General features: G+C 42.6%; 1 protein-coding gene across 1 annotated transcript in view; it reads left to right on the forward strand.

Moving 5' to 3' along the window:
• The first annotated feature begins 967 nt into the window (after positions 1–967).
• LOC141148385 (up-regulator of cell proliferation-like) overlaps positions 968–23,614 on the forward strand; it is a 129,756-nt gene continuing 107,109 nt past the window's right edge. Inside the window, exon 1 of the mRNA XM_073635827.1 lies at positions 968–1,084. The gene's annotated coding sequence lies outside the window, so the exon portion shown is untranslated. The remainder of the gene's footprint in view (positions 1,085–23,614) is intronic.

The raw sequence follows: 23,614 nt of genomic DNA on the forward strand, positions 1-23,614 counted from the left end.
GAAGCATTTCTGACAACATTTGTGTGATCGTGAGTATGCAAGACAAGTTTGAGCCAACAACCATTGGAAATAAATCCAGGATTTTGTTGTGTCCGATCGTCTGTACGCGGCATAATTCAGCATTATCAAAATCATTTGGAGTATGCCAGCTCATAATACTAACAAGTATACTTTAGGGTATGCTAAAAGAATATGTAAACCCAACATTTCATATTCCTGATATGTGCCTGCTATACCATGTACTTTGTATTGATCCTATGTGTGAGATCCCTGGTGTTCCTGCCAGTCCCTGCTTTCCTATTACAAACTGGCCATACTAGACATGACAACGCAGCCCAGTCAGTTCTCTAGCTATACTAAAAACTCAGCCTGTTCTCCTCCGATGATTAGACTTCTGCTGACACCCTCCCCACACAGCCATTCACTGGGAAGATCAGTGTATTAATGTTTCTCCTCCCCTAGCACTTATGCAGTTGAAAACGGAGGGAATGTGATCACTTCTAAAAAAACTGACAAAAGGCCATAAAAACAATGCCCTTTTGTCAGTTGCATTTTGTGAGTACCCACTTTTATATAAAACATTTTTATTATTACATTATCTTTGGTAATGCACTAGGTATGCGTGCCTTCCATTTCTGTTTCTCTTGCAATTCCATTCAATGGTAATGTATGGATTTTCTATCTATTGTACAGTATGTATTTCATATATGGAATGTAAAATACATGTGCATACTTAATAGACAGGCTGAAAGGACTTGGTGACTGATGGCAAACACTATATGGTATTCCTTTTCAGGTGATGTAGCCAAACAATTAGACATCATAGATTCCGGCGATATCAAAAACCTGCGTGACCTGGAGCCTTCCAGCCTTGCAACTCCTCAGGCCTGTAATGTAGCAGGTCCAGAACTGGAATCCCACAGTTCTGTCACTCCTCCGGTGCATAAAGATCAGGTCAAGGAAACTGGAGAGAGAACAGATCAGCTAACAGATCACTTTTTACAAAATGAAGAGCCAGACTGTAAGGAGATTCCTGGTGATCAGACCAATTCCTCACCCTGTGATACATCTCAGGACTTGGATGGTGAGTTACCTTTCCGCTCCGACTCTACTTAAAATTATCATAGTTTCTAATTTTCTCTAACTTAAAAGGCATTTTCAGTTAAAAAGTAGATGTTGGGAGAAATGACTCCATTAATTATTAACAAGCATTTCAATTACCTCTGATTGTGTCATGCGTCCAGTAGACGGTATAGTACTCCAGCCACTTAAAACATTGTTTGGGTCAATGGTGGGCCTTAGAAAGGGGGAATATAACTTTCACACTCTTATATTGTTGACAGTTACATTTTTACTTTTGATCTAATAAGCATACATGGGTAGGGATGAGATTTGGACTTGGGTCAACTATGAATTCAACCTGAACCCAGTCTGTTCACAATTTGCTGAATATGCAAAATAACTGGCCATATTTGGCCGGTTTGCCTGACTTCTGAATCTTATGCCCCGTACACACGGTTGGATTTTCCGATGGAAAATGTCCGATCGGAGCGTGTTGTCGGAAATTCCGACCTTGTGTGGGCTCCATCGGACATTTTCCATCGGATTTTCCGACACACAAAGTTGGACAGCAGGAGATAAAATTTTCCAACAACAAAATCCGTTGTCGGAAATTCCGATCGTGTGTACACAAATCCGACAGACAAAGTGCCACGCATGCTCAGAATAAATAAAGAGATGAAAGCTATTGGCCACTGCCCCGTTTATAGTCCCGGCGTACGTGTTTTACGTCACCGCGTTTAGAACGATCGGATTTTCCGACAACTTTGTGTGATTGTGTGTATGCAAGACAAGTTTGAGCCAACATCCGATGAAAAAAATCCTAGGATTTTGTTGTCGGAATGTCCGAACAAAGTCCGACTGTGTGTACGGGGCATAAGACTGCTTTAACCAGAAGTAATCTATTTTGTTGTGGTAGCTGGTTGTCATCTCCCACACAGAGTATTTATTCCTGCTGAAGTGTATGGGAGCTTAATCTACAGTGTCAGCCGCACAGCGTCATTGTTTGTTATAATGCAGGAATAGATACAGAAGCCATAAGTATCTAGATTTTGGAATGCAATATGGATTCCAGTCATGGCTTTGTAAGGCTTGTCAGCAGGATTAAATCCTCTACCTGCATCATAACAATCAATGAAGCTGTGTGTTCAAGTATCCTCATGTTTCAGGTTGAAATTGCAGATCCTTCTGTGAACCGAACCCAGGCCAGTTCACTCACCGCTATACTTGAGAACTTTTCAAAACCAATGGGCCCGAGAATGAGGATAGAAGAGAAGGTAGAGTAAGGGGCAGCGCTAACACTGGCAGCACCAACACCTATTAAACAGTTGCAGCATGCATTGAAATATTGCCAATTGTGGCACACCACAATTAATTGAAGTGGTGCAAAAGAGTGGTGAAGGAAAAAATGTTCTGGCATCAATATGAAAAATATCTTTTCAGCTGTGCTGAGCTGTAGTTCAGTGAGTGCGACTGCATCTGATGTAATGTACAGTAAGTGGGCATTATCAAAATCATTTGGTCCTGACAATTGAAAAAATCTGTTAAACAACACAAAGTGAAAGATGGGCTTTGACAATTCCCATCATTATGACAGAGCTGAGCAGAAGATATTCATTCAAAAAGAGAGGAATACTGCTCATCTAAGTGTAAAATGTATAGAGCAGCCGTCACTAAATGGCAGCCCGCCACTCAGCAGTCATTGGTTGCGCATCCCAGCAACCAATGACAATGCGTGTGCGTCCTGCTCCCTGCTAACTATCTCGTGGCTCCTGACCTCACTCCCTGCCGGCTGTGAGTTATGGTGTGATGTCATATGGGCAACCCGCCCCCTTCAGCAAGATTCCCAGTGCAGCTCCCGCCCACTGTAGCTTGCTACCTTTGCCAGCTCCCACTCCCTGCCTGCCCTCAATGTATGGTAGGTGTGTACTTCATTGATATTTACATGGGCACGCTGATGGGCCCACTTTCTGTTAAGGGGCTCACCGATGGGCACAATTGATGTAAAGGGGCACACTGATGGGGACACCTGATGTGAAAGGAACAACTGATGTGATGGGCACACCTGATGTAAGGAGGCACTCTGATGACGACACCTAATATAAGGGGATACTCTGATGAGGACACTATGTAAGGAGGCACTGTGATGGGGGAACCTTATATAATGGAGAATTCTGAAGGGCACAAATAATGTAAGGGGGCACACTGATGGGAGACACCAGATGTAAGGGGCCTTCCGTTGCAGAAACCTGATGTAAGTGGGCACTGTGATGGGAATATATGATGTAAGGTGGCACTCTGATGGGAACACATTACTTAACCACTTACCGACCGCCGCACGACTATATACGTCCTGACTTTGAAGAGGGATATCCCGGTAATGGCAGCAGCCGCTGCCACAACCGAGCTATCCATCTCTTCAGGTGGCGATTCGGTTAACGATAATGGTGGTCTCTGCGGCAGATTCGCTGCAAGATCACTGTTATCGACGGCAGGAGAGGGCCCCTCCTCTCGCGCCCTCCGCCACTTACCGGAGCCGTCGGCAGCGGCGGAGGTGATCGGGACCTGTCCGTGGCTGGGTAAGGAGACAAGTGAGGCTAAGATGGCCCCCACCCGTCTCCATACCATAGCAGAGCGGAAGCGACGTCAAAACGTCACTTCTACCCATACGTCTTAAAGGCACATTTTTCTGTTGTAATTTTTTTCAAATGACAATTTTTTTTTTCCTTTTATTGCATTTAAGTCCAAATATGAGATCTGAGGACTTTTTGACCCCAGATCTAATATTAAAGAGGACCTTTCATGCTTTTTTCTATTACAAGGAATGTTTACATTCCTTGTAATAGGAATAAAAGTGACCCATTTTTTTCTTTAAAAACAGTGTAAAAATAAATAAAGTAAAATAAAATAAATAAGAAAAAAAAAATATATATTTTTAAAGCACCCCGTCTCATTGAGCTCACGCGCAGAAGTGAACACATTTGTGAGTAGCGCCCGCATATGAAAACGGTGGTCAAACCACACATGTGAGGTATCACCATGATCGTTAGAGTGAGAGCAATAATTATAGCCCTAGACCTCCTCTGTAACTCAAAACATGCAACCTGTAGAAGTTTTTAAACGTTGCCTATGGAGATTTTTAAGGGTAAAAGTTTGCGCCCGCTCGTGGAATGGCGTCAGTTTTGACCTGTAACATGTTGGGTATCAATTTACTCAGGGTAACATTATCTTTCACGATATAAAAAAAATGGGCTAACTTTACTGTTGTCTTATTTTTTTATTCAAAAAAGTTAATTTTTTCAAAAAAAGTGTGCTTGTAATACCGCTGCGTAAATACGGTGTGACAAAAAGTATTGCAATGACTGCCATTTTATTCTCTGGGGTGTTAGAGAACAAAATGTATAGTGTTTGGGGGTTCTAAGTAATTTTCTAGCAAAAAAACGTGTTTTTAACTTGTAAACACCGAGTCTGAAAAAAAGGCCCGGTCCTAAAGTGGTTAAGGGGGCACTCTGATGGGGATACCCAATGTAATAAATTACTCTGGTACAGGCACCAGATGGCTTGCATCCGAGGGTACTTAGGGAACTCAGTCAAGTAATTGCCAGACCGTTGTTCCTAATTTTTACTGACAGTCTACTGACTGGAATAGTACCAGCTGATTGGAGAAAAGCCAATGTAGCACCAATATTTAAAAAGAGCACAAAATACATCCCTGGGAATTACAGACCAGTTAGCCTAACATCAATAATATGTAAGCTCTTGGAGGGGATGATAAGGGACTATATACAATATTTTAGTAATGAGAACAGTATCATTAGCAGTAATCAGCATGGATTCATGAAGAATCGTTCTTGCCAAACCAATCTATTAACCTTCTATGAGGAGGTGAGTTGCCATCTAGATAAAGGAAGGCCCGTAGACGTGGTGTATCTGGATTTTGCAAAAGCATATGACACAGTTCCCCATAAACGTTTACTGTACAAAATAAGGTCCGTTGGCATGGACCATAGGGTGAGTACATGGATTGAAAACTGGCTACAAGGGTGAGTTCAGAGGGTGGTGATAAATGGGGAGTACTCAGAATGGGCAGGGGTGGGTAGTGGGGTTCCCCAGGGTTCTGTGCTGGAACCAATCCTATTTAATTTGTTCATAAACGACCTGGAGGATGGGATAAACAGTTCAATCTCTGTATTTGTGGACGATACTAAGCTAAGCAGGGCAATAACTTCTCCGCAGGATGTGGAAACCTTGCAAAAAGATATGAACAAATTAATGGGGTGGGCAACTACATGGCAGATGAGGTTCAATGTAGAAAAATGTAAAATAATGCATTTGGGTGGCAAAAATATGAATGGGGGGAGAACGTCTGGGGGAATCTAGGATGGAAAAGGACCTGGAGGTCCTAGTAGATGATAGGCTCAGCAATGGCATGCAATGCCAAGCTTCTGCTAACAAAGTAAACAGAATATTGGCATGCATTAAAAAGGGGATTAAACAGCAAACAATCCCATACAAAGACACTAACTCGCTGGAACCGATGGGTCCTTTGGTACTCAAAAAAGAATTAACGATTGAAGTAAGGTTTAACAATTGAATGCCCTGTCTCTCTACTCGCCTTTCACTTGAAGCTCTCCCCCCCTTCCCTTATTCCACCTTGCCCCTCCTTCCTCTTGCACCCCTCCCCTCCTTACCCCACCCCTCCTTCTATCATTCCAGGTCAACTGTTCTACCCTATGTTTATAATCGCTTTGTTAACGATTTTTTCTTTCTCATAGAACGTTATTCATAAAATCGCTATTCAGACTATACTTGCAATATTTAGTCTGTAAACTTACATTTACATGATCATGTTCCTGTTCCTTACTATGACTTCATAACCTGTAATATGTAAAACTCAATAAAAATTTATTGGAAAAAAAAGGGGGATTAACTCCAGAGATAAAACTATAATTCTCCCGCTCTACAAGACTCTGGTCCGGCCGCACCTGGAGTATGCTGTCCAGTTCTGAGCACCAGTCCTCAGGAAGGATGTACTGGAAATGGAGCGAGTACAAAGAAGGGCAACAAAGCTAATAAAGGGTCTGGAGGATATTAGTTATGAGGAAAGGTTGCCAGCACTGAACTTATTCTCTCTAAACCTAAACCTAAACCTTTAATTGATTCCATACCTTACTCCCAATACATTAGGATTAAGCGCAATTGTACAGACAACAAGAACTTTCTCACAGAAGCTGCTGCTCTTCGTGATAGACTATTACGACGTGGCTACTCTCACAAATCTCTTAAAAGAGCGTTCCAAAAAGCCAACAAAAAACCCAGACAAACACTTTTCCACCCTACTAAACAACATAAAGACTCTTACCCACTCAGTATCATTACAACATATCACCAGCAACACTGCCAATCCAAAGGAATAATTGAAAAATACTGGCACTTACTGGCCTTGGATCCCAACCTAGGCCATTTGGTCCCAGCAAAACCCAACTTTACTTTCAAAAGAGCTATCTCCATTGGTGATCATATCACCAATAGTGAGTTTAGACCATCTACAATCCACTGCAAATATAGGGGCACTTTTGCCTGTGGCTCTTGCCACTATTGTGGCTACATGCTCACTCAAAAAAACCCCATACTCCCCAATGGGAAACCCTTTTTTCCCAAACACTTCGCAAACTGCAGAACCATTGGAGTAGTCTACCTACTCCAATGCAACTGTGGCTGTTTCTATATAGGAAAGACCAAACTTGAATTTTGGCGACGAGCCTATAGGCATATCCTGTCCATGAAATCAGCCGACCCTGATTTACCCCTTGGACGACATGTAACCTTGGTGCACGGTGGTAAATTTCCCTCCATTAAATTTCTAATTCTAGACCGCATACACCCTAGCCCCAGAGGGGGCGATTGGAATAAAATTTTACTCCAAAGAGAATTGAAATGGATCCATCTCCTCAAGGCCACCATACCCCCAGGCCTTAATGAAGCGGTATGTTTTAAGCCCTTCTTACAAGGCTTCAACTCTGGAGGCATGGAAAAATAGGGCCATGGCCATCCCATAGGATATTTCACTGCTCTGCTACAGCTCTTGGGTCTTTTCCTGAATTTCTGTATGCCGGGCTGTATGTGTGTCTGATACGTGCCTCCCCCCCCCTCCCCCCCCCCCCTGGGGGGACCACGTGTCTAGACACACAGCCAGCTTGGGTATTTCCCCTTTTATGATTTCTGTTTTCCCATATATATTTATATAACATTTTCTGTTCTTTTGGTCTTTAGTAGCAATATGTCATATTCACGTCTACCATCTATTTCTTAGAGTATTTTTTGGCAATGTACAAAATGTATTTATGTCGGTTATTTACTTTCTGTCATTATATGCTTATATCTGGTGCACATGTTTGCACATGTACATTGCCCACATGTATTGAAATATTTTGGTTATTGCTCATGGTTGTTTTATTGTGCATTAATCCAGTATGTTTACTGTTTCGTGCAGCAATTTACTATCCCCAGTCTAATCCCATATTCCTCTCTGATGCTCCCCTTCCTCTTTTCCCCTCTTTCATCCCCTCCCCCTTCCTTTGCTTTCCCCATACTTGGAGGCATACACTATAATTAGGTTTTGTGATTGGACAGCAGCCTTTCCTCTTTAATTATTTATTGGTACTGTTGATACTCTCCTTTGTGCCACCTATTGTGACAGTTTTCTCCTTCTCCCCGCCCCTCCCTCGGGACGCGTCCGGCCGGAGCGGCTGCCCGGCACGGTAAGCCGCCACAGGAAATCCTGGGCAGCGCCTAGTGAGGTATTTGGGCGTCTTTCCAGCACACACCCACTGCCTCCATGTTGGCACTCCAGGCGAGCATGCGCTCTCGCCGGAATGTCACTTCCGTGCCGGTGGGGCGGGTGTGCGTGACGCTGCTCCAAACGCCGTGACGTTCGCGCGCGGTTGGGGCGGCGCCGCTCACGCTCGCCTCGGGGGGTCAACACAGTGCGTCCCGGCCTACGCTGTTCACGACACAGCTGTGCCTCATTGCTGACGCCAGCTGATTGTGACAGCCACACTACTTATACCAGTCTCATTTACTCTACACCAAGCCGCTGCACATACCGGACGCTTGGCTGTGAGTCTGCTAACTTGCATTTTTAAGGTATGTCTCTTCATTATTGCTTGTCGTTTTTTCCTACTCCAGTATGTTTGCTTCCATACACTTTCCATACTGATTATACACTATTAGTTTTGAGTCATCTCTCACTTTGGCCCCTGCAAAAAAAAAAAAATTTTTTGGAAGCATTTCCACACAGGCTTGGCATCAATTTATCCTTTTCAAATTCCATACATTAGCTACATATTATGTATTATGGGTACCCCCAGTACGCATGTTCAGCACAACTATCCACTATGTGCACAACTATGTACTTACTCTCTATACTTTGTTTAAACTCCAAACCCAAATTTATTTATATACATGTATATGCTGCCACTAGGATATATTATGAGCCGCACCTTTGTGTTACCGCCCTTTTTGATGCGATCGACCTTTCATGTACTCCATTATTTATTCATTATCCCTTACATTTTCCCTTTACTAATAACCTTTTTTGAACCAAACTATTTATCTACACATTAGGTTAGTACTTTCTATCCACCTACGCTGGACCCTATTTTAAGGTCCTTTCTATATTCTGTTATTTTTAGGGACGCCTTTTGTGACCTCAGAACGCCGCGCTGGTGTGTGCGCGCCCAGGACGGGCGGGACGGGAGCTTCTGTCATACCTTTCCATGGTGTTTGCAGCCCACCAACCTGCACCTCTCACCACCTAAGTATCCTCGTTTATACCAGCTACAATACGTATACTTCTTTCCATATCCTGCCCTTCCTCCATGGTTCTCCTTGTTTTTAGAGAAAAAACTAACCTTCATAAGTGAATAATCACACATGGTCAGGTAGGTGATGAATTCACCACCCTATACCCCCTATTAAATATTGCCCATAGCTTTATCCTTTACCTTACCCTCTTTTTCTCTCATCTCTTACCCTATCTATTCAGATGAACCCCTCTTTCTCAGATCATGCCCCTGAAGAAGGATTGTACAGTTATTAAGTACCCCGAAACGCGTCGGGCTTGAGAAGAGTTTTTCATCATCATTGTTTTTGTTTATCTGCTTATCATGGCTATCATGTATTATGCACTATGTTAGTCAAAATTACTCACTGCTTGTTTTTATCTATATGTACTTGTGAATACGAATAAAATTTGTACTTTTTTTTATATTGCCTTTGACTTTCCACACACCTCTATACTTTTTATTTGTTGCAAGTGCCAGGAAAGTCCACCCAGGGGAACCCCGTTGTTTTGTGTCTTCAGATTATTGGACGTGGCACGGCCCTCTTGGTCCTAAACTGGTTGGTCAACCTTTTTTCTGTTGAATGTGTTTTTGGTAGTAGATACCATTCCCCACTCGACCAACTCACTTTAGGACTATTATACGATGTATATATCATCTTTATACCATTTCTAGGGGAGTGCATCTCTCTCCCCTCCCTCCCTTGTTTACTTTTTACTTTTTTGCTCCCTGTATCCCCTCCTAGGTTCAAACCCCTTTACTTTCCCCTTTTTACCTTACCCCCTATTCCCTCATCACTTTTACATAAACTCTTTTCATACAAAATGACCCCTGAAACGGAAACTCCTCATTTTGAAAATATATTTCTGGGTCAAGACTGGGAAACTTTAATGCAACAATACCTAGACAAATTTGGTGACAATGACCGAACCGAAGCGGAGATTTCCTCCCTGTTCTTCAAACTTGCCAAAAACTTAGAGAAAAAATCCTCATTTTTCTGGCACGTCAGGTCCTTCCAAGACTATATAAAGAGTAACCTGAACCCGTTGGGTCTCCGCATCCAGATCTTCCCCACGTTGGAAGATCTGGACGCAGCCTTCAAATCCACATGGGAGAATGCTCTACAGACATGCTCACGTACTCTCATGCAGTTACTCATAGATGAATACACTAAAAGATCCTCAATACTAGACATTGAAATTACTAAAATTTGTGAACAGCTTAAAAAATTCCAGGCACATCCCTCAGTCTCTATTAAAGAGAACAAACTCAAAATTCACCTTGAATCTTTTAATAAAAATATTTTGACTAAGAAAAATTCTAATTTCCACAGGGACAAAAATGCATTTGAGGCCGGCAAGGCCTACAAATGGAACCAAAACAATAGGACAATTAGGAATTCCCACACATCCCAAAATCCCCCTTCCAACAAACCCTCGTTACACATTCCCCCACTTATCATTCCCAAAGCCAAATCCTCCCTCGGCACTAAACGCCAGCTTTCTGGCAATCCTACTTCAGATCACAAGTCAAAAAAATCTAGCGCAGAAAAGAAATCCAATTCCCTTCCCCTGGCACATCTTGAAAACATCAAGAATGACCCCACGCCCAATCACTCTACACAGGCACACCCACCCCTTCCCCCTCAAAACACCAACAATACACATGAGCCCAATCGCAATGATTCTTCTTTTTTAGACCTAGTATTGGCTGGTCTCAAGCCACCCCCACCGAATCTGAACACCTACACACAATTGACATTATAAATTCTTCTCCTAACACTGACACACATTCGGACACTGATTTGAGCATTATTAACTTATCCTCCCATTCTCTCACCACCCACGAAATTGCTATCCTGAGGAAAGGATTGAATTTCTGTCCAGATCATAAACTGGACAAATTTGAACTTTATAAAGATCTCCAACTTTTTATCCGTAAACTTATTCTCAGGAAATTATACCAGAAACAGGACGCCAAAACTACCTTTACCCCACAGGAAAACCGAGCTTTGGACCAACTTGTTGCGTTATTAGAGGAGAGCGATACATCTGATCTTATTGATCAGATTGACCTCCCACGTATCCTCCAACAAATAGATGACTCAGATGTCTACCCACATCCGGGGGCCTCAAAACTAAAGAAGAAATCGGACCTTTGTCCACCACCAAGCACATGTCCAAATGCATCTATTTTTCTTAAATTGGTCAATAACGATTTGGACAAGCTCAGAATTAAACAGCAGGAACCCTCCAACCTAAGCCCTAAAGAACTAGAGGCATTGCACTCCCTAAAGGCCAATGACACCATCACCATTAAGCCCTCGGACAAGGGGGGCAATGTTGTGGTGTTAGACAATCACCAATACATCACGATGTGTAGGAAAATTCTCAACAATGCAGACTGGTACCGCCGTATGCCAGCCTCCATTGTTGAGAAGTATAATAAAGAATTTTACGCATTGGTCGACTCTGATTTCCTCAACCACACCATTAGTAAGACTACCTGGACTTTTGTGAGAAACAATTTTCCCAAGATCCCCACGTTCTACGCACTCCCCAAAGTGCATAAAAATCTCGTAGATCCGCCCGGCAGGCCGATTATCTCCGGTGTAGGCTCAATAAGCGAGAACGCCAGCAAACTCATTGATGAACATCTTAGACCTTTCGTGCTATCTCTAGCATCCTATGTAAAGGACACTAGCCATTTTCTACAAATTCTGGACCATCTTCCTGTCTCGGAGAAAGCCCTCCTTGTCACCATTGACGTGGAGACACTCTATAGCTCTATTCCACATGTATTGGGCCTGGCAGCAATTAGGCATATACTTCAGAGGGATATGCACTCTGATCCCAGCTATAACGAATTCATCATCGAACTGCTCGAGTACATCCTTACTCATAATGTTTTCACCTTTCTCGGCTCCCACTACCTCCAGGTGCAGGGAGTGGCGATGGGGACATGTTGTGCCCCGTCGTACGCTAACCTGTACCTGGGGGAGTGGGAGAAAGCCCTCTTCTCAGATGGCAACCTCACTCATTACACCAACTATATCCAAGCGTGGCATCGATACATAGACGACATCTTCGTCCTATGGGAGGGCCCTGCGGATGTACTCGAGCAGTTCATACTTCGGATGAATAAGAATGATTTCAATCTGATGTTCACCATGTCCTTTGATAACACTCATGTAACTTTCCTGGACATTGAGATCTTTAAGGATGGACAGGGCAGACTCTCCACCAAATTATTCAGAAAAAGTACTGCCGGTAATACCATACTGCATGCTGCCAGTTTCCACCCTAAACCTTTAATTGATTCCATACCTTACTCCCAATACATTAGGATTAAGCGCAATTGTACAGACAACAAGAACTTTCTCACAGAAGCTGCTGCTCTTCGTGATAGACTATTACGACGTGGCTACTCTCACAAATCTCTTAAAAGAGCGTTCCAAAAAGCCAACAAAAAACCCAGACAAACACTTTTCCACCCTACTAAACAACATAAAGACTCTTACCCACTCAGTATCATTACAACATATCACCAGCAACACCGCCAAACCAAAGGAATAATTGAAAAATACTGGCACTTACTGGCCTTGGATCCCAACCTAGGCCATTTGGTCCCAGCAAAACCCAACTTTACTTTCAAAAGAGCTATCTCCATTGGTGATCATATCACCAATAGTGAGTTTAGACCATCTACAATCCACTGCAAATATAGGGGCACTTTTGCCTGTGGCTCTTGCCACTATTGTGGCTACATGCTCACTCAAAAAAAACCCATACTCCCCAATGGGAAACCCTTTTTTCCCAAACACTTCGCAAACTGCAGAACCATTGGAGTAGTCTACCTACTCCAATGCAACTGTGGCTGTTTCTATATAGGAAAGACCAAACTTGAATTTTGGCAACGAGCCTATAGGCATATCCTGTCCATGAAATCAGCCGACCCTGATTTACCCCTTGGACGACATGTAACCTTGGTGCACGGTGGTAAATTTCCCTCCATTAAATTTCTAATTCTAGACCGCATACACCCTAGCCCCAGAGGGGGCGATTGGAATAAAATTTTACTCCAAAGAGAATTGAAATGGATCCATCTCCTCAAGGCCACCATACCCCCAGGCCTTAATGAAGCGGTATGTTTTAAGCCCTTCTTACAAGGCTTCAACTCTGGAGGCATGGAAAAATAGGGCCATGGCCATCCCATAGGATATTTCACTGCTCTGCTACAGCTCTTGGGTCTTTTCCTGAATTTCTGTATGCCGGGCTGTATGTGTGTCTGATACGTGCCTCCCCCCCCCTCCCCCCCCCCCCTGGGGGGACCACGTGTCTAGACACACAGCCAGCTTGGGTATTTCCCCTTTTATGATTTCTGTTTTCCCATATATATTTATATAACATTTTCTGTTCTTTTGGTCTTTAGTAGCAATATGTCATATTCACGTCTACCATCTATTTCTTAGAGTATTTTTTGGCAATGTACAAAATGTATTTATGTCGGTTATTTACTTTCTGTCATTATATGCTTATATCTGGTGCACATGTTTGCACATGTACATTGCCCACATGTATTGAAATATTTTGGTTATTGCTCATGGTTGTTTTATTGTGCATTAATCCAGTATGTTTACTGTTTCGTGCAGCAATTTACTATCCCCAGTCTAATCCCATATTCCTCTCTGATGCTCCCCTTCCTCTTTTCCCCTCTTTCATCCCCTCCCCCTTCCTTTGCTTTCCCCATACTTGGAGGCATACACTATAATTAGGTTTTGTGATTGGACAGCAGCCTTTCCTCTTTAATTATTTATTGGTACTGTTGATACTCTCCTTTGTGCCACCTATTGTGACAGTTTTCTCCTTCTCCCCGCCCCTCCCTCGGGACGCGTGTTTATCTGCTTATCATGGCTATCATGTATTATGCACTATGTTAGTCAAAATTACTCACTGCTTGTTTTTATCTATATGTACTTGTGAATACGAATAAAATTTGTACTTTTTTTTATATTGCCTTTGACTTCCCACACACCTCTATACTTTTTATTTGTTGCAAGTGCCAGGAAAGTCCACCCAGGGGAACCCCGTTGTTTTGTGTCTTCTCTCTGGAGAAGAGACGCTTGAGAGGGGATATGATTTCAATATACAAATACCATACTGGTGACCCATAATAGGGATAAAACTTTTTCGCAGAAGAGAGTTTAACAAGACTCGTGGCCACTCCTTTGAATTAGAAGAAAAGAGGTTTAACCTTTAAACTACATAGAGGGTTCTTTACTGTAAGAGCGGCAAGGATGTGGAATTCCTCTCCACAGGTGGTGGTCTTAGCGGGGAGCATTGATAGCTTCAAGAAACTATTAGATAATCACCTGAATGACTGCAAAATACAGGGATATACAATGTAATACTGACACACAATCACACACATAGGTTGGACTTGATGGACTTGTGTCTTTTTTCAACCTCGCCTACTATGTAACTATAGACAAAGGAAAGAAAAACCTGCTCCAGGTGTCTGTTTCTTGCAATCTCCTCCCTCTTCAGGTGTGGGTGCGGCTCGATATGCACCATATGCAGAGAAAATTAAACAAAAGTCCCTACAGCCGCACTCCAAAAAATAGTAATTCCTTTATTAATATAAATCCATACAGCAGGGATAAAAATTGCTAACGTGTTTCACACCATCAAAACAGGTGCTTATTCATAGCTAAATTTTAATATGCTAACACTGACATTTATATAGACACTTAAGCAGACACAACTGAAAAATGGCTCAATTAGAAGTCGTATACACCCACAACAATTTTTATTGAAGTGGATCAGCTGGGTTTCTTCTCTGTGTAGACATCAACCATGACTCCTTTAGAAAAAGAAATAATGCAATAAAGAAAACAAATGTATCATTGTATCATGAGCCTGATGTTTAAACAGAAATGAGCACATTACACAATAAAAACCTAAGCTGGCGGAAAACATCCCACCTGGAAAAGTCATTTTAAAACCAAAAGGTTGTTTTAAAACTTGTGATGAAATGTGAACACATATATGTGTATATGTATATATGATATAATAAAATATCCTTTGAGTTCAATGACAGAGGACCTTATGCATACCTCATGAGAGTTCTCAAACTATATATGTGCATATGAAATGAAAAAAGATTTATAAAATATATGACTCTCATACAGGGGCATTGCTAGGTGTCAAACAGACCAGGGGCTTCAGCCTGAAGGCCGATGGTGGCACCATGGGGGGATCCGGGGTGGTCGTGTCGCGGGTGTTTTTGGCTGGGTGGTGGGGTTGTGTGGTGGGGGGTAAGCTAACTTGCTGGTTGCTGCCTGGCTTACCAGTGCTGCCCATAAATGATGGGCACTAAACTCACCTAACTGACACACTGACCTCACCTACCTGACATACATACACTGACGGACAGTAGAGACATACTTACACTGACCTCACCTTACCTACCTGACATACATACACTACACTGACCTGGCTAACTGACCTCACCTTCGGCGAGTATTATATAAACCTATGTTTAAGTCAGTAGTAATCTTATGCAGGGAGCAAAATAGAATATATGCTTGGGCATTGCGCACACACATCCCCTTTGTGCAATGCACACACCAAAACACATTGGCAGAAGAGTAAAGTCAAACTATCAACTTGTCTCAAGTAAAAAAAAAAAAAGCATACAAAATTTCTTAATAAGTTGTATTTTTATTATACTTAAAACAAAGTTATCAACATCCAATACAAACAGATGCAGGTTACACACATCAATTCACTACTTAAAAGTGCAAGGTACTCACTGATGTGAAATACACATCTGTTTAAATATAAAATTCCAAAACTACCCATAAAATGCAGCTTACACACATCTATTCGCTACTAGAAGGGATACTACAAGTAATCGACAACAAAACTAGCTCAATCAGTTTGTGTATAGACCATACACCTTTAGTTTCTCTGCCATTTAGGCGTTTAATCACTTTTGTTTCTGTCCATGGAATGGATGCAGGTGAGGCAGCCCTAGTTAAACATAGCCATGAAAAAAGGGTTTAATTTTGCTCACTGTAGAGGTTTTTAATCTCCTCTGAGTCCTCTGTAAATTGAACCTTAAGCACATGACACACAGGAGGTGGCTCCTACAGGCAAATTACAGTGCATGAGTCAGATGGCATGGGCATGGCCATGTTTAGGTTATTCTCTCATTTCGATTCCAGTCATCCTCAATGAACCCATGCTGCATTGGTGTCTTAGGCAATATTTAAGACACATGACGTGTTATACAACACTCATTTAACACATAACGGGTTTATTCAATAAATGCCAAACTATAGCAAAGAGCAAAATGCAGGTAAAAATAGCTAATATGGTGAAATTATCAAACTCGCCTTGTAGCTATAGCTTGGCAATTTTAGCTTGATCTTTGCCTTTTTGATTCTGCTTCACTAGAATTTTGAATTTAGTGAAAAAAACAACCAAAAAAGTACAAGGTACTGACTGATGTGAAATAAACATCAGTTTAAAATCTTGAAATCCAAAACTATCCATAAAAGGCAGTTTACACACGTCCATTCACCACTAAAAAGGGATACTATAGGTAAGAGGCAACAAAATTAGCTTAATCCATTTGTGTATAGACCACCCCACCCATACACCTTTAGACCCCATTCACACAGGGACGACTTGTTAGGCGACCTAGTCGCCTGACAAGTCGCCTCCTGTTCTGTACTATGGAGCCGTTCTAAGGGGAGCGATGCAAGTCGCTCCGACTTAGAAAAAGGTTCCTGTACGACTTCGGGGGCGACTTGGGGCGACTTGCATAGACTTCTATGCAGAAGTCGTTTTGCAAGTCGCCCGGGCAGTCGTTTGCAGGTCGCCTCGCTGAGGCGACCTGCAAGTCATGTTGCCCCTGTGTGAATGGGGTCTTAGTTTCTCTGCCATTTAGGCGTTGAAACACTTTTGTTTCTGTCCTTTGAATGGATGCAGGCAGCCTAGTTACACCTCCCCTGGATGTGACTGACAAAGCCATGAAAAAAAAAAGGGTTTAATTTTCCCATCAGAATTTGCTCACTGTAGAGGTTTTTAATCTCCTCTGTAAATTTAACCTTAAGCACATACGATACGGGAGGTGTCTCCTAAAGGCAAATTACAGTGCAGGAGATAACTTTTAAACACCAAACAGTAGAGTGAAAAATCTGGTGCAGCTGTGCACGGTAGCCAATCAGCTTCTAACTTCAGCTTGTTAAGTTCAGCTTTCACAATACCACCTGGAAGCTGATTGGTTACTATGCACAGATGTACCACATTTTGCACTCTCTAGTTTTAGAAAATCAACCCCAATGTACAGTAAAGGAAGTCTAAACATTGGATGTCTCTTGACAGCAAAATTTTAAGGAGGCTGTGTTAGTCACACAAGGCAGGGTTATGATTAGGCTGAAAAACAAAAACATAAAAAAAATTCAGTGATTTAACAGCTAAATGGCAGAGAATTGAGCAGTGAGACAGATTGCAGGGGCATGATTAATACACAAAAAATGGTTCATTAACCACTTGACGACCGCCTCACGCCGATTTACGTCGGCAAGGTGGCACGGACAGGCAAAATCACGTACATATATGTGATTTGCCTTCCGTGGGTGGGGGGTCCGAGGCGGTCGTCTTTTGTCCCACGGCGATCGGAGATGAGGGGAAGGCCATCCGTTCGTGGCCCCCCCCTCGCGATCGCCGCCGGCCAATCACATAATTCCTTTGCTGCTGTATGCTAAACAGCAGCAAAGGAAGTGATGTCATCTCTCCTCGGCTCGCTAATTTCCGTTCCGGCCCGAGGAGAGAAGACAGGTATGTGAGTGCACCAACACTACACACACAGTAGAACATGCCAGGCACACGAAACACCCCGATCCCCCCCCCCGATCGCCCCCCGATCCCCCCCCCAATCACCCCCCCCCTGTCACAAACTGACACCAGCAGTTTTTTTTTTTCTTTTTTTTTTTTTTCTGATTACTGCATGGTGTCAGTTTGTGACAGTTACAGTGTTGGGACAGTTAGTATTACCCCCCTTTAGGTCTAGGATACCCCCCTAACCCCCCCTAATAAAGTTTTAACCCCTTGATCACCCCTCGTCACCAGTATCACTAAGCGATCATTTTTCTGATCGCTGTATTAGTGTCGCTGGTGACGCTAGTTAGTGAGGTAAATATTTAGGTTCGCCATCAGCGTTTTATAGCGTCAGGGACCCCCATATACTACCGAATAAATGTTTTAACCCCTTGATGGCCCCCTAGTTAAGCCTTTCACCACTGATCACCGTATAACTGTTACGGGTGACGCTGGTTAGTTTGTTTATTTTTTATAGTGTCAGGGCACCCGCCGTTTATTACCAAATAAAGGTTTAGCCCCCTGATCGCCCGGCGGTGATATGCATCGCCCCAGGCAGCGTGAGATTAGCGCCAGTACCGCTAACACCCACGCACGCAGCATACGCCTCCCTTAGTGGTATAGTATCTGATCGGATCAATATCTGATCCGATCAGATCTATACTAGCGTCCCCAGCAGTTTAGGGTTCCCAAAAACGCAGTGTTAGCGGGATCAGCCCAGATACCCGCTAGCACCTGCGTTTTTCCCCTCCGCCCGGCCCACCCAAGTGCAGTATCGATCGATCACTGTCACTTACAAAACACTAAACGCATAACTGCAGCGTTCGCAGAGTCAGGCCTGATCCCTGCGATCGCTAACAGTTTTTTTGGTAGCATTTTGGTGAACTGGCAAGCACCAGCCCCAGGCAGCGTCAGGTTAGCGCCAATATCGCTAACACCCACGCACGCACCGTACACTTCCCTTAGTGGTATAGAATCTGAACGGATCAATATCTGATCCGATCAGATCTATACTAGCGTCCCCAGCAGTTTAGGGTTCCCAAAAACGCAGTGTTAGCGGGATCAGCCCAGATACCTGCTAGCACCCGCGTTTTGCCCCTCTGCCCTGCCCAGCCCAGCCCACCCAAGTGCAGTATCGATCGATCACTGACACTTACAAAACACTAAATGCATAACTGCAGCGTTCACAGAGTCAGGCCTGATCCCTGCGATCGCTAACAGTTTTTTTGGTAGTATTTTGGTGAACTGGCAAGCACCAGCCCCAAGCAGCGTCAGATTAGCGCCAGTACCGCTAACACCCACGCACGCACCGTACACCTCCCTTAGTGGTATAGTATCTGAACGGATCAATATCTGATCCGATCAGATCTATACTAGCGTCCCCAGCAGTTTAGGGTTCCCAAAAACGCAGTGTTAGCGGGATCAGCCCAGATACCTGCTAGCACCTGCATTTTGCCCCTCCGCCCGGCCCAGCCCAGCCCACCCAAGTGCAGTATCGATCGATCACTGTCACTTACAAAACACTTAACGCATAACTGCAGCGTTCGCAGAGTCAGGCCTGATCCCTGCGATCGCTAACAGTTATTTTGGTAGCTTTTTATTGAACTGGCAAGCACCAGCGGCCTAGTACACCCCAGTCGTAGTCAAACCAGCACTGCAGTAACACTTGGTGACGTGGCGAGTCCCATAAGTGCAGTTCAAGCTGGTGAGGTGGCAAGCACAAGTAGTGTCCCGCTGCCACCAAGAAGACAAACACAGGCCCGTCGTGCCCATAGTGCCCTTCCTGCTGCATTCGCCAATCCTAATTGGGAACCCACCACTTCTGCAGCGCCCGTACTTTCCCCATTCACATCCCCAACCAAATGCAGTCGGCTGCATGAGAGGCATTTTCTTTATGTCCTCCCGAGTACCCCTACCCAACGAACCCCCAAAAAAGATGTCGTGTCTGCAGCAAGCGCGAATATAGGCGTGACACCCGCTATTATTGTCCCTCCTGTCCTGACAATCCTGGTCTTTGCATTGGTGAATGTTTTGAACGCTACCATTCACTAGTTGAGTATTAGCGTAGGGTACAGCATTACACAGACTAGGCGCACTTTCACAGGGTCTCCCAAGATGCCATCGCATTTTGAGAGACCTGGAACCGGTTACAGTTATAAAAGTTAGTTACAAAAAAATGTAAAAAAAAATAAATATATAAAATAAAAAAAAAATAGTTGTCGTTTTATTGTTCTCTCTCTCTCTCTATTCTCTCTCTCTATTGTTCTGCTCTTTTTTACTGTATTCTATTCTGCAATGTTTTATTGTTATTATGTTTTATCATGTTTGCTTTTCAGGTATGCAATTTTTTATACTTTACCGTTTACTGTGCTTTATTGTTAACCATTTTTTTGTCTTCAGGTACGCCATTCACGACTTTGAATGGTTATACCAGAATGATGCCTGCAGGTTTAGGTATCATCTTGGTATCATTCTTTTCAGCCAGCGGTCGGCTTTCATGTAAAAGCAATCCTAGTGGCTAATTAGCCTGTAGACTGCTTTTACAAGCCGTGGGAGGGAATCCCCCCCCACCGTCTTCCGTGTTTTTCTCTGGCTCTCCTGTCTCAACAGGGAACCTGAGAATGCAGCCGGTGATTCAGCCAGCTGACCATAGAGCTGATCAGAGACCAGAGTGGCTCCAAACATCTCTATGGCCTAAGAAACTGGAAGCTACGAGCATTTTATGACTTAGATTTCGCCAGATGTAAATAGCGCCATTGGGAAATTGGGGAAGCATTTTATCACACCGATCTTGGTGTCATCAGATGCTTTGAGGGCAGAGGAGAGATCTAGGGTCTAATAGACCCCAATTTTTTCAAAAAAGAGTACCTGTCACTACCTATTGCTATCATAGGGGATATTTACATTCCCCGAGATAACAATAAAAATGATTAAAAAAAAAATAAAAATGAAAGGAACAGTTTAAAAATAAGATAAAAAAAAAAAGCACCCCTGTCACCCCCTGCTCTCGCGCTAAGGCGAACGCAAGCGGTGGTCTGTCGTCAAACGTAAACAGCAATTGCACCATGCATGTGAGGTATCGCCGCGAAGGTCAGATCGAGGGCAGTAATTTTTGCAGTAGACCTCCTCTGTAAATCTAAAGTGGTAACCTGTAAAGGCTTTTAAAGGCTTTTAAAAATGTATTTATTTTGTTGCCACTGCACGTTTGTGCGCAATTTTAAAGCATGTCATGTTTGGTATCCATGTACTCGGCCTAAGATCATCTTTTTTATTCCATCAAACATTTGGGCAATATAGTGTGTTTTAGTGCAATAAAATTTAAAAAAGTGTGTTTTTTCCCCAAAAAATGCGTTTGAAAAATCGCTGCGCAAATACTGTGTGAAAAAAAAAAATGAAACACCCACCATTTTAATCTGTAGGGCATTTGCTTTAAAAAAATATATAATGTTTGGGGGTTCAAAGTAATTTTTTTGCAAAAAAAAATAACTTTTTCATGTAAACAATGAGTGTCAGAAAGGGCTTTGTCTTCAAGTGGTTAGAAGAGTGGGTGATGTGTGACATAAGCTTCTAAATGTTGTGCTTAAAATGCCAGGACAGTTCAAAACCTCCCCAAATGACCCCATTTTGGAAAGTAGACACCCCAAGCTATTTGCTGAGAGGCATGTCGAGTCCATGGAATATTTTATATTGCGACACAAGTTGCGGGAAAGAGACAAATTTTTTTTTCTTTTTTTTTGCACAAAGTTGTCACTAAATGATATATTGCTCAAACATGCCATGGGAATATGTGAAATTACACCCCAAAATACATTCTGCTGCTTCTCCTGAGTACGGGGATACCACATGTGTGAGACTTTTTGGGAGCCTAGCCGCGTACGGGACCCCGAAAACCAAGCCCCGCCTTCAGGCTTTCTAAGGGCGTGAATTTTTGATTTCACTCTTCACTGCCTATCACAGTTTCGGAGGCCATGGAAAGCCCAGGTGGCACAAAACCCCCCCAAATGACCCCATTTTGGAAAGTAGACACCCCAAGCTATTTGCTGAGAGGTATAGTGAGTATTTTGCAGACCTCACTTTTTGTCACAAAGTTTTGAAAATTGAAAAAGGAAAAAAAAAATGTTTTTTCTTGTCTTTCTTCATTTTCAAAAACAAATGAGAGCTGCAAAATACTCACCATGCCTCTCAGCAAATAGCTTGGGGTGTCTACTTTCCAAAATGGAGTCATTTGGGGGGGGTTTGTGCCACCTGGGCATTCCATGGCCTCCGAAACTGTGATAGGCAGTGAAGAGTGAAATCAAAAATTTTCACCCTTAGAAATCCTGAAGGCGGTGCTTGGTTTTCGGGGCCCCGTACGCAGCTAAGCTCCCAAAAAGTCCCACACATGTGGTATCCCCGTACTCAGGAGAAGCAGCTGAATGTATTTTGGGGTTCAATTCCACATAGGCCCATGGCCTGTGTGAGCAATATATCATTTAGTGACAACTTTTTGTAAATTTTTTTTTTGTTTGTCATAATTCAATCACTTGGGACAAAAAATAAATATTCAATGGGTTCAACATGCCTCTCAGCAATTTCCCTGGGGTGTCTACTTTCCAAAATGGGGTCATTTGGGGGGGGTTTTGTACTGCCCTGCCATTTTAGCACCTCAAGAAATGACATAGGCAGTCATAAACTAAAAGCTGTGTAAATTACAGAAAATGTACCCTAGTTTGTAGACGCTATAACTTTTGCGCAAACCAATAAATATACGCTTATTGACATTTTTTTTACCAAAGACTTGTGGCCGAATACATTTTGGCCTAAATGTATGACTAAAATTTAGTTTATTGGATTTTTTTTATAACAAAAAGTAGAAAATATCATTTTTTTTCAAAATTTTCGGTCTTTTTCCGTTTATAGCGCAAAAAATAAAAACTGCAGAGGTGATCAAATACCATCAAAAGAAAGCTCTATTTGTGGGAAGAAAAGGACGCAAATTTTGTTTGGGTACAGCATTGCATGACCGCGCAATTAGCAGTTAAAGCGACACAGTGCCAAATTGGAAAAAGACCTCTGGTTCTTAGGCAGCATAATGGTCCGGGACTCAAGTGGTTAAGCTAAAGTTATTTTGGTGCCTATAGACTATAGTATAGATAGAACTATCCCACTTTTAGGGTCAGACTCATAGAGGTATACTGGAAGGAGAGAATACCCTAAACATGACATGGGTTTCTTAGTCGATATTTAAGACACTTGTTATAACACTCATTTAACACATAACAGTGGTTTATTCAATAAACTCCAAACGATAGCAAAGATCAAAATGCTAAATGGAGGTAAAAATAACCAATATGGAGAAATTCTCCAAAATCGACTGTAGTAGTACTAGTAGTATCCATAGCTTGATCTTTGCCATTTGTATTTTGGTTCACTACAATTTGGAGTTTCTTGAAAAACAAAACAAAAAAAAAAAAGTGCAAGGTGCTTCATGAGTTGAAAATACACCAGTTTAAAACTTTAAATAAAAGTGCAAACAATTTGTTGTGGTAAAACTACAAATATTACAACTCGTTAACCATATAGTAAACAATCTGTACTGTAAAGTGCCATCATTTTTAAACTGTAGTATAGTATTACAATATTCCATTTTCAGTAACTAATTTTTGATGTCTGAGTAAGACAGAGAAGAGATTGTCTACACAAGTAACACACCAGAGAATCTTTTGAAGATTTTCTATTATTGGATCTGCCCTTAGAACTTTTCCTGGGATTTTGTGAACTGAAAGATTTGACAGCACTTGTGTGTGGTTGAACATTGCTTGCACAGATACAAAGTTGCTGCCT

The sequence above is a fragment of the Aquarana catesbeiana genome, linkage group LG06, assembly GCF_042186555.1.
Source record: "Aquarana catesbeiana isolate 2022-GZ linkage group LG06, ASM4218655v1, whole genome shotgun sequence".
NCBI lineage: Eukaryota > Metazoa > Chordata > Amphibia > Anura > Ranidae > Aquarana > Aquarana catesbeiana.